The 12,477-nt window shown below is 43.9% G+C and overlaps 1 protein-coding gene across 2 annotated transcripts in view; it reads left to right on the top strand.

Annotated features, from left to right (window-relative positions):
• LOC124775058 (neutral ceramidase-like) overlaps window positions 1-12,477 on the top strand; it is a 486,227-nt gene that overhangs the window by 94,656 nt on the left and 379,094 nt on the right. Inside the window, exon 1 of one of the 2 annotated variants that reach the window (XM_047249852.1) lies at window positions 9,764-10,110. The exons of the other annotated variant lie outside the window; for it this stretch is intronic. The gene's annotated coding sequence lies outside the window, so the exon portion shown is untranslated. Of the gene's footprint in view, window positions 1-9,763; window positions 10,111-12,477 lie in introns of those variants that run through there. 2 annotated transcript variants of the gene reach the window in all.

Below are 12,477 nucleotides of genomic sequence, written 5' to 3'. Positions count from 1 at the left end.
ACGTGTTGTTTTCAAGGCCACGGTCAGGAATATTTCTATTAATATCCAGCTCTTTTACTTTTATTTTGGCGAAATACATATACGCTGCCACACAGCTGTTTTCAGAATCGCACATGTCAAAACAAACCAGAGCTGACGACAGTTTAGAATCTCGAACGTTCGTAAAAGTCGATAGGTGTGTTAATCGACTAAAGCGTATATACGTCATAATGACGTCACATCATATCCAGGTTGAGTGAGCTTAGTTAGCATCCTCCTACTGCGGCTGGAGGTCTGAATCCTCTCTCGGGCGTGTGTTTGTGACGTTCTAGGTTACACTAGATTAGGTACATTCTGGACATAAAACACAACCTTGCGGTGATAAAGATTCATCGGCAGCAGGTTAAATGTACCGTAATACTATTTTATTACTTACAATATACAGAGTGTAAATTTTAAGTCGACAAACCATAATAACTCGAAAAATAAGCTTCACGAATCCAAAGTTGATTATTTTCGAGGGGGACATCTGCTAGTGCTAAAATTAGCCCGCCACCCGAGCCCCTTGGTGGTGGGGCGGGAGGCAACTTTAAAATTTCAAATGGGAACCTCCATTTTCTATTGCAGAATCAGATTCTACATAAAAAACTACGCATATTCTTTCTTAAACATTTGTTTTGATTTTTGGTAGTTGGCTCTATAATTTAAGAAAATCCATGTTCTCATTTTTGCGTGGAAAATGGTTACGAATAAACAAAAAGCATTTATTTACTCCCTACATTTTGATTCGCTAAAACTAAAACTCTCCCTCTCTCCCCAAAGGGTGGGATTTGAGAGAGAGGAATTAGAATTTTACAAATGCTGACCCAAATATTAATTTTTTTGCGCAGATTCGAGTAAGTTTTGTTTGTTTCGTGGTCATGAGGCCACACAACTTTTAATTATCAAACAGATCATCTGACTAGATAACTAACTAACCACACATCCTACTTACTAGCGAGTGAACTCATTAACTCACAGAGTAAACAATGTAAAGGACTAACTGAGGAAAAGACTAACCCACTCGCTAACTAAAGATGAACGTTTTCCCGTTTAAGATTTGGTGGTCCTGAAAAGGAGCGATTGGTATCGTTTTATTGTTGATTATTTGCAAATATTTGCAAGTATTTCTTATTTATCCGTAACTATTTTCCACGCAAAAATGAGAACATGGATTTCCTTGTATTACAGCGCCAACCACCAAGAATCAAAACAAATGTTTAAGAAAGAATGTACGTTGTTTTTTTTATGTAGAATCTGATTCTGCAATAAAAAATGGGGGTTCCAATTTGAAATTTTAAAGTTGCCTCCCGTCCAACCCCCAGAGGGGAGGGGGGCGGGGGGCGGGGGGCGGGGGGTAGCGGGCTAATTTTAGCAACAGCAGATGTCCCCCTCGAAAATAATCAACTTTGGATTCTACACATTTTTTCGTGTGAAGCTTATTTTTCGAGTTATTCTGGTCTGTCAACTTAAAATTTACACCCTGTATGCACCGATGAGTCAAGGAAATTGGTATACCTGCCTAATATCGTGTAGTGCCCCTACGAACACCCATAAGTGCTGCAACACGACGCGGCACGGATTCGGCTAATGTCTGAAGTAGTGCTGGAGGCAACTGACATCATGAATCCTGCAGGCCTGTCCATAAATCCTTAAGAGTACGAGGGTCTGGAGATCTCTTCTGAACAGCACGTTGCAAGACGTCCCAGACATATTCAATAATGTTCATATCTGGGGAGATTGGTGTACAATGGCACTGTTTAAACTCAGAAGTGTGTTTCTGGAGCTTCTCTGTAGCAATTCTGGATGTGTGGGGTACCGCATTGTCCTGCTAGAATTGCCAAAGTCCATCGGAATGCACAATGGACATGAATGGATGGGGGTGAACAGACAGGATGCTTACGTACGTGTCACCTTTCAGAGTCGTATCTAGACGTATCAGTGGTCCCATATCACTCCAACTGCACACGCCCCACACCATTACAGAGCCTCAATCAGCTTGAACAGTCCCCTGCTGACATGCAGGGTTCATGGATTCTTGAGGTTGTCTCCATACCCGTACACGTCCATCCGCTCGGTGTTGACCCAGGCCCGGCCCAAAGCTTGGTGTCGTGCGGTCATCAAGGGTACACGAGTGGGCCTTCGGCTCCGTAAGCCCATATCGATGATGTTTCGTTGTAAGGTTCGTACGCTGAGACTTGATGGCGCAGCAGTAAAATCTGCAGCAATTTGCGGAAGGATTGCACTTCTGTCACACTGAACGTTTCTCTTCAGTCGTCGTTGGTCCTATTCTTGCAGGGTCTTTTTCCTTCCGCAGCGATGTCGGATTTTATGTATAACCGAATTCCTGATATTCATGGTACACTCGTGAAATGGTCGTACGCAAAAATCCCCATTTCATCGCTACTTCGGAGATTCTGTACCCCATCGCCCTTGCGCCGACTACAACACCACATTCAAACTCACTTAAAACTTGATAACCTGCCACTGTAGCAGCAGTAACCTATCTAACAACTACGGCAGACACTTGTTGCCTTATGTAGGCGTTGCCGAACGTAGCGCCGTGTTCTGCCTGTATATATAACTATATATTTTAATACGCATGCCTATATGCGCTTCAGTGTAATTGCATCACATACAAAACTTCAGACACTGTTGTATTACATTTAAATATGTTATGACCCATGTTTCTCAAGTTTACTGCAAGCTAGGGGTTGTCAGGACGAATACAACTTGTGGTGTTCAATCGGAGAACGGTCCTCAGATGGCTATCTGTCATTTGTGATCTATGTTTCGATTTTCAAACCTTTAAGACCGAGAAAAGTTGTTTACATAAATAAGCAGAACCAAACATGCACACTATAGCTGCTGCTTTCACTTGTAATTAGGGAATGTATCCCGTGGAACGCAAGAATAGAACTGAAAGATGTCATTCGCCATTCTAAACTTCTCCGTAATGAAGCGGTCACTATGCAGATCTATCAATTGTAGCTGCACCTCTGCGGGCACAGTTCTAACGTCCACCGAGCATAGTGACATCTGAAAATCTGGCTCAATCTTCGAACCTTTTTCCGAATGCTGCATCCAAATTATCAAGAGACTGAACAAGTGATGCAACAAGGTCATTATTAGTGTAAATTGCAAACCGTTGCACGTTCAGAAAATGCGTGAAATTGCGGTCCTGGAACTGACCTCTCCTTGTCTACAATTTCATTTGCATAGCGCAAATTTTAGAAAATAGAGATACAATTAATTAACTTTTCTCCCGCAACGAAGCATTGAGACTAATCAAAGGAGTCGTTATGTCGGTAATAGATGCTAGGTTAACAATCATTGAGGGTCAGAATACTCAGGAACCCACCTTCCTTTCATATCCATAAAAAGATTTAACCGTTCAAGCAAAAGGAGGAAACGTTCAAGGTTTATACCCCTACTCAGCTACCTTACCTGACAAAAACAGTGTGTATCATTGAAGTCATATTCTAGTGAATCCATTAACTCTCGAAATTGTCTGGGATTAAAGTCTGCAGAGCGTACAAAATTTGCAGACCTAATAATGACATTCATAACCCTGCCATATAGTACAGTCTTCGCACAAAGTGCCTCTTCATGAATTACACTAAGCACTGAGTGAAACTGCGGTCCTGGGCTCAGCTTAGTTATTAGACGTCCCATAAATCCGACGTTACAGGCGACTGAAACGAGCTTGTTCCAAGGCGGATTGAGTTTCGTAACAGCACGTTGAACAGCACTAAATACATATTCGCCGGTACATGTCTTCTCATTGGGACTAAATCAAGAAGCTCTTCTGTGATATTTAAATCTATATCCGCCCTTCGGACGAATATAACCAATTGTGTGTTGTGTCAGTAACGTTGGTACTGCCGGCACGGTAGCTCAACTTGTTCTGTCAGAGAGCTGGTTGGACTCTGCAATAAAAAAAAACTGAGTGACAGGATCAACAACGAACTTGAACGGATGTCATGTGACGTCCGCAACGACCAAACAGAACGATAAAAAAAAGAGGTGGTCAGCGCGACAGAATGTCAATCCTAAGGACCCGGGGGGCGATTCCCGGCTGGGTCGGAGATTTTATCCACTCAGGGACTGGGTGTCGTGTTGCCCTAATCGTCATCATTTCATCCCCATCGACGCGCAAGTCGCTTAAGAGACGTCAAATCGAACAACTTCCCCCCGGTAAACGGTCTACCTGTCGGGAGGCCCTAGTCACACGACATTTACATTCAACATCAAGAAACAGATAATATGCAAAAAGTCGTTGTTCTCTCACCGTTAGCTGCCGTTCACCATTTGCACTGAGGTCTTCCAAACGGCGTGCAATTGTGCGTCGTGACAGTCAAAGTGCACGAAATTTTGTTGTCCTTAGATGACATACGGATTCACTAGCACTGTCGAGACATTCTTTCGCAAACGGCCCTGTGGAGAATGGTCGAAACTTCCCGAGCAATTAAATGGGCAATTCTAAAGCTAGCCCTCATTGCGCCTTCATTTGTAGCTTCGAATGCGTAGAAATAAAATTGTCCTATAAATCCAATTGCAATATAATTTAAATAATATTAATAGTTGATGGAAGATTAATTACCTTTGCAGTTGACTATAGACGCTCGTCTCCCTGAACACTGTTATATACGTCGCAATGTTTGGAATTGTAGTGTCGCTCAACATTAGATTTTATTGGCACAACAGAATGCTGACGTAGGAAACACGTGGCACGTTCTCCAATATGCACAAAAAGTCTCTACAATTCCCACTGGGATTCTTGCTGCACGCAATTTGCACTAGAATTCGGTCTCTTTTCATCTGAATCCATATTCATAGCATGAGCTGTCAACGCCAAGCCGGCCGGAGTGGCCGACCGGTTCTAGGCGCTACAGTCTGGAACCGCGCGACCGCTACGGTAGCAGTAGCAGGTTCGAATCCTGCCTCGGGCATGGATGTGTGTGATGTCCTTAGGTTAGTTAGGTTTAAGTAGTTCAAAGTTCTAGGGGACTAATGATTTCAGAAGTTAAGTCCCATAGTGCTCAGAGCCATTTTTTTTGTCAACGCCAATAGGTTTGTTTACGCAGCGAAGACTGACAACAACAACACGCGACTGCCGTGCCTGTTCGCCGTCCGTGTATCAAGCGGGCTCCCTCTAGCCGGAAAGCCCCGTGTGTGCAAGCCTGCTTTAGCATAACACACGAGAAACTGCAGTTCGACGATATATGTCTGAAAATTTGAGAGGTATTTAAGAGTACATGCATCATGCAATTAATTTAAGAACTATAGTCTCATAATTTATGCACGACAAAATCAAAGTTTTCTACCACTACTATCAGAATTTCACTTAGCACTACGGTTATTACCCACGTCTAAAGCATACTATGGCTGTGCAAGTGGGTGCAGTAGGGAAATGAAGTTCCCTGCAGTCGTCTCCACCTACATTCGGAAGTCAGCCTTTATTTTTTCGAGAGTGGACTTTCATTATCTATCGTGTTGCATACCTTGTTGACAGGAGGTACGGTCAGCCTTTACATTGCTGGAATGTTCACAGGTGAGGATGCGAGACCTGCCGTGTGAGTAGACCATTCCGTTTACGTATGATGCGTACTGGTCAGCACGTACATCAAGCGCGTGACCTACGCAGCTGTTCGGGCAGCGAGAAACCCGTGGCTCAAGTATAAGAGGTGACAATTTTAGGCGATTCGTAGCGGAATCGAAATAGGCGAAGTGTACTAATGAGTGATCTGCCATGGATACCGAACGCATGATGAGCACACGTTTAATGAGCACAATATTTAATCATTACAATATTTCGAACTTTGTATTATCTTCCCCTCTCGCTTACAAGCAAATATTCAGCCGTTCCAGACAAGCAGGAAAACGAAACATAACATAACTACAACATGGCGGTAGAAACCTTACGTTTTGCTGATAAGACATATGAAATTCGTGTGTAATAGGTGGACACGACAATAGCAAGAGACGTACGTGTTTACACACACACACACACACACACGCACACACACACACACACACACACACATCATAAAGAAGAGAAGCAAGGCCACGGGATGAAAAATAATAGTAAGTAAAACTCTAAATAACGCTGTATAATATAACGATTTTCAGTATGAAATGGACTAAAAACAGAAAACTGGAAAACGTTTCGTTGTTTGCAGGTGACAAGATGCAAAAAGCCTGTTAGTTACTAAACAATCATCATACATAACTGATAGCGTCATGTGAGATCTGGGCACAAATGTATAACCGTTTTATGTCCGAATTAGTATCCTAGACTAATTTTTTTCAGCACAGCGTAAGTGTAAAAATTGTAATGCCTTAACTCGGTGATAAGTGTCTTTAATTATATTTGCAAACTAAGGTAACGTAACATGTCTACGAGGAAAACTTTTAATGTGATGTAAGGTAAAGTTTGATGTCTAAGTATTCTCCTTTGTACATGTTAATAGCTTCAAACCAGAAACTCATATAACTTCCACAAGATGTTAATATACGATAATAACAATTTTCAGAAAGAGAAAAGTAAAAATCCATTGGCGATAGCGTATAAAGTATGGCAACACTTTAGGTAAAACAAGAGTAATCAATCTTTGTCTTACATAAGGTGGACTTTCTTTCCAATAGGAAAAACACGGATATTTGTATGCTAGCGAAAATATACACATGCAAACACGTCGAAAACCTTTGTGACTCAATACATAAAGCCTGTGTGCCTTGTCCGTTGTGCCTCTTTCTCTTTCTAAGTACCAAGAAATCAACTGTATTTTTTACATTCAATAGAGCTGATGCTTCTGCTCCCTAAAGAAGATTGCATCATGCGTTTATTTTCCTGTGTGCACAGCGTAGGCTTTTTCCTTTCTAGGCGTTGTAAAACCTAAATCATTTTTTGGTTTCAGACTTCTGGCCTCTCTTGTTGAGGAACATTCATGGAAAGAATCTCAAAGTAGTCATCGAACATTTTCAATGTAGCACGAGAACGAAACAAAAGAGCTCAAAAATCCACACTACTGTGATTTGAGTGAAAATAACTTGACTGTCGACGTTAGCAGAGAACGACACTTTCGCCCCCCCCCCCCCCCTCCCCCAGGGAGAGCACTTGCCCGCGAAAGGCAAAGGTCCCGAGTTCGAGTCTCGGTCGGGCACACAGTTTTAATCTGCCAGGGAGTTTCATATCAGCGCACACTCCGCTGCAGAGTGAAAATCTCATTCTGGAAACACCCCCCAGGCTGTGGCTAAGCCATGTCTCCGCAGTATCCTTTCTTTCAGGAGTGCTAGTTCTGCAAGGTTCGCAGGAGAGCTTCTGTAAAGTTTGGAAGGTAGGAGACGAGGTACTGGCAGAAGTACAGCTGTGAGTACCGGGCGTCAGTCGTGCTTCGGTAGCTCAGTTGGTAGAGCGCTTGCCCGCGTGAGGCGAAGGTCCCGAGTTCGAGTCTCGGTCGGGCTCGCAGTTTTAATCTGCCAGGAAGTTTCATATCAGCGCACACTCCGCTGCAGAGTGAAAATCTCATTCTGAAAACATATTGTTTTCCATTCAGAAATTTTCGGGCCGTGCACGTATCTGGGAACCTGTTTTGTACCGTCGAACGTTCTTTAAGAGTATGCAGTTGGGCAATATGTCAAACACTTGCTGGAAATCTAGGCATACGGAATCTGCCTTTTGGCCTTCATCCATGGTATGCAAGACACCTTGCGAGAAGAGGGCAAGGTGAGTTTCGCACGAGCGATGCTTTCTAAATCCTGCTGATTTGTGGACAGTAGCTTTTCTGTCTCGAGGAAATTTACTATATTCGAACTCAGAATATGCTCAAGAATTCTTCGGCAAACCGATGTTACGAACACGAGTTGTTTGGTACTTGGCGCTGCACGAGAGACTGCGATAAATGCAACCCAAGTAAGGCACCAATGCCGAAGTGTATGCTCTTCCACTGTATATATACGCTCGATGATTAATACGAAAATTGTGGGGTTTGTTGTTGACATCATGATTATTTCTCACCATCAACGATGAGCGTAATGGAGGTATTTCTATTGGTGACTGAGGACGGTGTACTAAACAACGTTACTCAGCATTTACATCATTTGCAAAATAATAATTGTAGCTATTACAAGTCATATGTTTTTAGGTTGGTTTGTACCTCCAAGTACATGCGCCAAGGGCAGGCCACTACTGATTGTTTTTTCCTGAGCAGCAGGTCAGGCGTTGAAGTGTGCAGACATGGACGCAAAAGGGTAGTCTATACTGACATGCCTAGTCCACTTACAAGGGGAGGCCGCCAATTGTGAAATTCAGATTCGATTCATACTGCGCATGATAAAAGCTCATGGCCAGAGGTGTAATGTGGCAAAGCACCAAGATGCACTTCTCAGCCGTTGTCGAGAAAATCGACAGTTAAAAGAAACCGTTGCGGTGAAATACTCTCTACGATTAGTAATTTTCTACAGCGTGGTGGTGCAGCGGTAAGCGCTCGGGTTCGTAATCCGAAGGTCGCCGGATCGAATCTCGCTCCATGCACCTTTTTTTTGTAATTCATATAATTCCCGGCAATCAGTTGCAACCATTATGCATATAATAAGTTGTTGAAAGTCGTTTGTCGTGGAAAAACTGGCGACTTCGAACATCATTATGTTTTCCGCAAACAAAGTTGTATTTCACAAATGTTATTAATTGTCTTCGTAATGTTTACCACGTATAGTTGACGGAAGACGATATTCCGAAACGAATACGTATAGTGTAAGTCAAACGTTCGAATTAGAATAGAGACCCCACGAACACAAACTTGCTGTGGCAGATATGAAATATAAACTCTGTTACTCGCTCGTTACACTTGAAGGACAGATGTTGAATGGGCGAAACGAGCCGCCCCATAACACCGTAGTTGCCTGCTAACTTCGAAAGAAGGTAGATGCGGTCCCTAGCGCAACTTATAACATCGTCGAAAATCAGTGCGGACGGGACAGCTTTGGTACACCCTGTTAAACAAACGGAAAAATGGAGGCGGTACAATTGGAGAGCGATCCGCCTTCACCAACATGCATAAGCAATTCATTAATAGTTTGTTTATATATATATATATATATATATATATATATATATATATATATATATTTGAATTGCAAAAAACTAATAATAAAAAAATATTGCATGGCCCGAGATCCGATCCGGCGACCTTCGGCTTACGAAGCTCAGCGCTTACCGCTGCGCTATGACGCTGTAGAAAATCATTAATCGTAGAGAGTATTTCACCGCAACAGTTTCTTTTAACCGTCGATTTTTCTCGACAACGGCTGAGAAGTGCATCTTGGTGCTTTGCCACATTACACCTCTGGCCATGAGCTTTTATTACGCGCAGTATGAATCGAATCTGAATTTCACAATTGGCGGCCTCCCCTTGTTAGTGGTGCAGTAGGATTATGCAGCAACCTTGAGATCGTAAAGTTTGTGTCTTGTTTGATTTGTTTGATACAAGACTGTTAGATGCAGAGATAAACAACCAACACACTGTACACGGGGGGAGGGAGGGAGAGAGAGAGAGAGAGAGAGAGAGAGAGAGACTTCTGGCGAGCTTCAGATGCAGCATGCAGCCATGGTTGGTTAATCGGCCGGGCGATGTCGGCGACCGGTCTGCTGGGTTGCGCCAGTGACTGGGGGGATAGCGCAGCGGGCGTCCTTGACAACAACATGCGGGAGCGTCGTTCTGGCGTTGGCTCAGTTGCCGCAGGTCTGCGCTCCGGAGCACGCCACCAGCCGTGTTTGCCACACAGGGCGCAACTTGACGCAACGGCTGCCCTCTGTGTGAACCAGTTCCAGCTGCAGCCGATGCAGCTGTGCTGGCTGTGCCTGTGTCCCATCTCACCGAGCTCTGGTCATCCGTCATTTTGCCAGCGTACGTGAGGGTTTAATGGTGCCGAGTGTTTCGCGCGTTTGTGCCGAATTACTATTCTGATCGGATTTCTCTGGAATACGCCGTAAACTCCCGTCACTTCTTGTGCTGTCAGAGTGCAGAGCACTGGTGATGCATCGGTCCAACTGAAGGATCACTGCTGAACACCGACACCTCCCGATTACAGGTATGTTGAACAGCCTTCAATAATTGGGCTGGACTGTGATACTGATTGCTTGCCCACCGTCCCCTTGGTCGGTGTGGCAGATCTTTAGTGTGGCCCCACGCCTAGATTAGGTTAGAAGATGACAGGTTGCTTCAAATGGCTCTGAGCACTATGGGACTTAACTTCTGAGGTCATCAGTCCCCTAGAACTGAGAACTACTTAAACCTAACTAACCTAAGGACATCACACACATCCATGCTCGAGGCAGGATTCGAACCTGCGACCGTAGCGGTCGCGCGGTTCCAGACTGTAGCGCCCAGAACCGCTCGGCCACCCAAGCCGGCCTGACAGTTTGGTTGAGAGTTCGCGAACTCAAAGAATATGTAGGCGAAAGATCAGGAGGTATGTTCGATTCAAGTCGTTCGCTTTGGCCGGTGACGTAATGTTAATCGTTGTTGTCACGTCACTTTTTCGTGCGTATATTTGTTGGTAGTTGGCGGAGCCAATGTATATGAAGCAAAAAATCCTGGTTGTTGTGACAGATTGATCCGTAGCTTAGCCCGAGGTATAGGTTAGGATGGAATGTAACAATCTTGGGTTAGATAGAGCAGCAATCAGTCGTGGAATTAAGTTGCTTTAATACGACATTTATAGTCACAACGCAGATCAGATTTCGACCTGTGTCAGGTCATTATCAATGCAGTGCGGAATTGTAGCAGTTGTTCGTGCCCAAGTGAATGCTTATATAGTTCAACCATGAACTGTGTAAGCATTCACTTGGGCACGAACAACTGCTACAATTCCGCACTGCATTGATAATGACCTGACACAGGTCGAAATCTGATCTGCGTTGTGACTATAAATGTCATGTTAAAGCAACTTAATTCCACGACTGATTGCTGCTCTATCTAACCCAATATAACCACAGTCGTTGCGTGCACCCAGCCCATGGAGGGCAACCTGATGTAACAATCTGATTGTGAGTTGACGAAGCCAATAAATGTGATACTAACAAAAAGGCTGTGGTGACAGACTGATATGCAGGTTTGTCCGGGTTTGGTGACAGAAGACTAATCTGTAGGTTTGCCCGAGATCTAGATTAGGTTAGAAAATGATAGTTTGGTTAAAAATTGGCGAAGCCGAAGAATGCGATGGTTAAAAAAACCTGGTTGTGGTGGCACTCTTATTTGGAGTTTACTCAATCTGAAAAATATCGCCAATAACATCACATTACAATCGCCATATTTAGAGTGTTTGTCGCATGGTTTCAATGTCAGTCGTCAAAGCCGACGACTCGTATTGAAAATTCCTCTGTACCCGTATGCGAAACGAACCTTGTGGTGACGGAATCATCTGCCTCGTAACCTAATGTCTACGTTCGCGTAATATTTAATGTAACTAATTGGCATATGCAACTGCAAATTTCGTTATAGCTAAAACTGCAAGATGTAGCCAGAAAAGTGTCAGATAATACAATAGTCTCTCATAAATAAGTGGGGTACATATATCCTACGTAAACCACAGTGCGTTAACTATAACAGAAAGCCGGGGAGGTCAGTGGAGAAGGCAAGCCCAATCCCCATATAGACCCCCAACAGGCGCCCGTATGGGGGACGGGGTGAGAAACGGCACTTGACCCCATCCCTTCTGCAATCTGGAGTACAGAGGTTTTCTTGATACAGTGAGTGGATAACCATAAATTTTCTAGGATATTATAAGTTTCTTGTGTTACCTATAAAATTAGTTCTTGTGGCATGACATGTGTCGAAATTAACCAACTCATTCATACCAATTTTGCTACTTTAGCCCCCGCTCCCTTTAAATACTTGTTCGGACGCCTATGCCGCTACGAGGTGACAAGCTGCGCGGGGAAACGAAGCATGCCTGCCCCTATGGTAAAACCATAAACTGCCGTTAGTTCCTCTGCGGAACAGATCAAGCTCGAAAGTAAAAGGCGCATACATGTTACTCGTAAACGAAACTGTTTTGCGTATTGACATGCTTAATAAAGATCCAGCAATTACGTTCAATTATCGCAAACCGAGCGAGGTGGCGCAGTGGTTAGACACTCGACTCGCATTAGGGAGGACGACGGTTCAATCCCGCGTCCGGCCATCCTGATTTAGGTTTTCCGTGATTTCCCTAAATCGCTCCAGGCAAATGCCGGGATGGTTCCTCTGAAAGGGCACGGCCGACTTCCTTCCCCATCCTCCCCTAATTCAATGAGACCGATGACCGCGCTGTCTTGTCTCTTTCCCCAACCAACCAACCAACCAACCAATTATCGCAAGCAAAGGATACAGTACTAAATACAGTGAGGTACAACAAAATGACATAAGAGACAACAATGGCTACATGACACAGTACTGTCAGCTAGCTAATGTTGAC

Source organism: Schistocerca piceifrons, chromosome 2 (assembly GCF_021461385.2).
Source record: "Schistocerca piceifrons isolate TAMUIC-IGC-003096 chromosome 2, iqSchPice1.1, whole genome shotgun sequence".
In the NCBI taxonomy this organism is placed as follows: domain Eukaryota; kingdom Metazoa; phylum Arthropoda; class Insecta; order Orthoptera; family Acrididae; genus Schistocerca; species Schistocerca piceifrons.
The sequence above is the reverse complement of the archived record's forward strand: the minus strand, read 5'-3'. Positions and strand labels throughout refer to the sequence as shown.